The sequence below is a fragment of the Camelus dromedarius genome, chromosome 7 (assembly GCF_036321535.1).
Source record: "Camelus dromedarius isolate mCamDro1 chromosome 7, mCamDro1.pat, whole genome shotgun sequence".
Lineage (NCBI taxonomy): Eukaryota > Metazoa > Chordata > Mammalia > Artiodactyla > Camelidae > Camelus > Camelus dromedarius.
In genome coordinates, this window is record NC_087442.1 from 12,529,691 (window position 1) to 12,534,639 (window position 4,949).

The following is a 4,949-nucleotide window of genomic DNA, read 5'->3' on the forward strand; positions in this document are numbered from 1 at the left end:
GCGCTCAGTCTGGGCTGCAGTTCTAGTCCTAGGCTCGGAATCCCTAGCCTCCGCTCAAATCGCCTCTTTGGGGAAACGTTCCACAGCTAAACCCAGCCATCACCGGTCCCTTAAAGGACGTCTTTATGGTCCTCCACTCAGAGGCGGAGCATCACTTTCAGGGCCACGCGAGCTGTGCCTCTGTCACTTTCTTAGGCCCGCACTCGCTGCGTTAAAGTGCGCAAGCTCCTTCTTAACACTTCCCGTCCTCAGTGGCCTGAAGACCGCTGGGATTTAAATGCACTGGGCCTCCGTCAACACCTGAATAAAGTGGAACTTTTTTTTTTTAACTCTTACATAAAGTATTTCCTTCAGCAGGAACAGCATCTACAGCTCCTCAGAGCTAGCTTATTTTAGCACCCCCAAGCTAAAGAATGCGGGTGCAGTTAGGAGCGCTTTCTAGCTTCTTCCCCCCTACCCGACTCCTCACTTCCCTCAGGCTGTCATTGTCCCTCGGCCTCCCAGGCGGCGAACTCTGCGGCCCGGCCTGTGCGCCCTAGCAGTCTCCCTCGCTCCAGACCAGCTGCAGCCGCGGGAACTCGGGACGCCCCTCTGCAATCCGGAGGGAGAGCTCAGCTGGGGCGCGGGGGCGCGGGCGCGCGGGCGGGGCCGGCGCTGCCAATCACCGCGCGGCGCACGTGCGGCACGTCTCCGCATCCAGCCCCCGCCCGGCGCCGGTACGGCGGGAGGTGCGAGGAGGCTTGGGTGTGCGCGGGGAGGGGGTAGGAGGTGTGACCCTACGGGAATCTGGGATGTGTTCAGGTTCTGGGATGCGAGCTCGCGGGGAGTCGGGGCTGTGGGCCGGGGGTGAGGAGGGTGTGAACGCGTTGGGGTTGGAGAGGTGCCCAGGACCCGGGGAATGTGAACTAGCGAGGTGGGGAGGAGGCAGGAGGATGTGAATGCGCGGGGTTGAGGGGCTGTGCAGGGGTCTGAGGGACGCGAGTGTGCGAGGACGGAAGGTTCTTCGGGGGTCTGGAAGGTGCCATCAGGCTGGGGGATGAACAGGGTGTGAAGAGGGTATGAACACGCGAGGGTCAAAGGGGATGCTTCAGGGTCAAAGGGGATGCTTCAGGGTCTTGCGTTGGATCGCGGGAGTACGAGCGCGCCAAGCGAGTCCACCAGGGGTACCCCGGGCCCACAAGAGGGTCCGCCGCCTCGCTGGCTATAAAAGGGAGCGCTGGGAAACTTTAGCCTGCCTCTCGCTAAAAACTGGCCCCCAGATAGGTGGGGACCGGCGTGATGACCCGTGTGTCCACCACCGGTTTAGCCAAGGGCCCACTGCCCGAGGGCAGGGAGGAGGGGCTTCAAATGCTGGGCCCAGGGCACCTGTTTAGGAGAAAGCAGATTGTTCTAGGTGCCTCCTTCACCACCATACCCCTTACACTCTCCCCCACCCCCCATCCCCGGTGAAACAGTGTTTTACTTCTGATTTTTAAACACAGAGCTATCCGATATGTAAGCCAAAGGACGGAAAGCCCAGGAACCAGAGCCGTGGGTATGGACTTGACAGCGGCAGAAAGGAAAACGGGGCAACGCCGCGCGTGGCCAAACGTTACTGATGGTCCGCTCTGTGGTGGGGCTTCCTGGCTGCTCGCTAATGTGCGGGGAAGTTAGGAAGGCGTGGGGCCAGCAGCCTTTACACCGAGCGGCGCCTTCCTTCTCGGGTGTACTGTTTGGGTCCCGGAAAGGTCCGCGTCCCCGCGGGGAAGCCAGTTGGATGCGGCTGTGAGTCCCCTGAGGTGTATTGCTGTTTACCCTCCTTGAAAGGCTCTAACAACTTCCGGAAGAGGAGCTCCCTTTGAAGTGTGGGCAGCATTTCGGCTCCTCTGACTTCACGTTGTCTCCTTTGATGTGGGGTGACGCCAGGCTTAGCAGAGACTGGCTCCCGGGATCAGGAGATCAAACAGCCCTCCAAGTTCACCTCCACCAGGACAGGCTTGTTGAAGGGCCGATGGAAATACTCCAGAAAGGGATCTCAAAATTTTCCATTTCCTGTTGTTGTTTTTTAATTAATACAGCACATATTTTTCAAGCGTGTCATTCAGTTCTCTGTATCTGTGAAATTGCCGTGGAAAATCTTGGGCTAAAGAGCTCTACCTGCAAGACTTCATTTAATCCTCACAACAGAACTATTAGATGGGTATTATCCTCACTTTGTAGAGAGAACGCGGAGGCCTAGGGTTACTCAGCTTTGGGACTGAGCCCTCCTACCTGAGCACCTCCTTCACTAAAAGTTAATTAGGCAAATCACATGAATCAAACCAGGCAAAACACAACGGTGCCTGGGTCACAGTCGGCACATGATGAAAGGTTAGCCGTTCTTCTCATCGCCGTTGTTATTACAAATAAGAAACGTAAACCTTCCTCCTATTGTGGCGGAAGGTTCCACAAGAATCATACATAACACACCTTGATGCATTCTTTTAGAAATGTTTAAGGTTTTGCTGTTTTCTGGTTCGTGCCATCTCCAGATAGTATTGGGAGTGGAATTCCTGACCAAGATGCTCCAAGACAAACTATACAATCTGTCTTCCCACAGAGATTTGCTCCCAGACTTTTCTGTCCTTCCTTCTTAGCTGGAAAAGTTTCTCACAAACACTCTGTCCAGCCCTCAGCTGGATGCTTTGATGCCCGAGTTTAGAGGGGAATGCAATGTGTGTGTGTTTAATGACGTGGATAATGTAACTTGACTTTGTCCTAAAATTTCACAGAGCACATCAACATTATTGACTGAGTCATTCACTTTTGAAGTGTTTTTGAAGTACTGCTTTTGGGGTGGGGAGTGTTCTCCTGAAGGCCCTAAGTTAAGAGAGGTCCTAGGAATAGGCTGAGGCAGAGAGTGCTGGGAGCTGTCCTACAGAGAGCTTTGCCCCGGGCAACCCAGGAGCTGAGCTGCGCCCGTGGGTGATAGCAGGGCAGGCCAGGGAGGAGGCAGGAGTCACAGAGGCACTGCGAAGTGAGGCACACAGCGGAGCCCCCGTGAGGGCCTCGCATTAGTCTAGAGGCTGGTGGGAGGTCGAGCACAGCCGGGCTTCGCTCCTAACTGGATAAGATGGGAGAATGTATAAAGGAATAACAAGTGGAATATTAAAAATAATAACAGATGGCATTTATTGAATAGGTGCTCTGTTTTAGACCCTCTGCTAAGGGTTCCACATGCTTTATATCATTTAACTCTAGGAAGTAGGTTACTATTATTGTTCCCACTTTGCTGGCAGGGACGCAGCTGCAGGAAGGTCAAGTCCCTCAGTGTTACCCGACTAGTGAGTGGCCGGGCAGGACTCCTGCTCATGGCAGGGTAACTCAGCCACGTGGATGGAAGCGTTTTGTTCTTTTGTGCTGATGATTCAGTTTACGAGTTCTTGTCATGGGGTAGTTGGGGACTTCCTGGTCTGAGTCCACGTGAGGACAAAAGAGGGAGGGGGGACTAGGGCAGGATCCGGTGGCTGAGCAGGGATGGGGGAGGGAAATTGGGACAAATGACAGAGTGGGACAACATGGTGATTAGTATCACTGTTGGCAGGAAGCAAGAGTACCCTTTAGAGCCGTGTGTTCAGGGAGAAATGAAGAAGGATGCCTTTGCTGGGTTGAATCGGGAGCAGTGGGTGGGAACATGGAGGTTCCAGAGAAAGGCGTCCACGCTAAGATGTAGTGTGCCTGCCCAGTGGCCAACTTGTGTCAAAGGACAGCAGTTACGCCTCCCAGTTGTAACACACTGTTATGGGCTAAATTGTGCCCCCCCCCGCCTCAAATGTCAAGATCCTAACCTCCACTACCTCAGAATGTGACCTTATTTGGAAATAGGTTCATAGCAAGTGTACTTCGCTAAATTAGAATGAGGTCACACTTGAGTAAGGTGGGCCCTAATCCAGTATGACCAGTGTCCTTATGGAAAGGGTAGAGCTGGACACAGATGTGCACACAGGGGGTGAACGTGTGCACGTGTGCCTTGTGGACGTGAAGGCAGAGATTGTGGTGACGTGTCTACAAGCCAAGGGAGGCCACAGATGGCCGGCAAAGCCCCAGAGCGAGGGGAGAGGCCTGGGATGGATTCTCCTTCACAGCCTCGGAAGGAACCAACCCTGCCAACACCTGGATCTCGGCCCCGGGCCTCCAGAATCATAAGACGACAAACGTCTGCAGGTTAAGTCGCTCAGGTCACAGTACTTTGTTGCAGGAGCCTGGTCAGGAACACACACGGCCACCCATTTGGTGGCTGCCTGGCTGCAGTGGAGCCCCGAGATATTTGAAACCTTGCCTTATAGGAGCTGAGAGGATCGTTTTATAAAAAATTAACTCCTCTCTCTCTTTCTCTAGCAGAATGTTACATGTACCTCATTTAAAAAGTGAAATAGGGGTGGGGTGGGTATAGCTCTGTGGCAGAGTGTGTACTTAGCATGCACGAGGTCCTGGGTTCAGTACCTCCATTAGGAAAAAAAAAGGTGAAATGGAATAAATATATTGAAATGGTGACAAAAAATAGCAATTCACCCTCATCCTCCCCCCCCCAACCCGCCCCAGGGGGGCTCTCTCTAGGCAGCCACTCTTAACTTTGTAGCCTTTTCTCTGGTGTTTACCTCTACTAAATAACATGCTTATATTACTGTCCCTTGGTTTTTCAGCTTTGGACATGTCAGCTTCCAACCGTGGTAGCTGTGGAGTTACCCACCCCCAGCATGTCCCTAAATCACAACATTTGATGGAATGACTAGTGTTCAGGTTATTAGGACTGGACAAATGCTGTTCACCTCCTAGCCAGGTAGCGCTCTAGGACGGCAGCCCCTTCTACGACTCTTGTCTTCCTCCAGAGTTAATAATGGGTTTGCTTTTCTCATTGCCTGATTTTCTCTGACCCTGTATGTGCCCCATGCACTCTACTGTCTCTGCCACCTGACTCTCAGCATTACTTC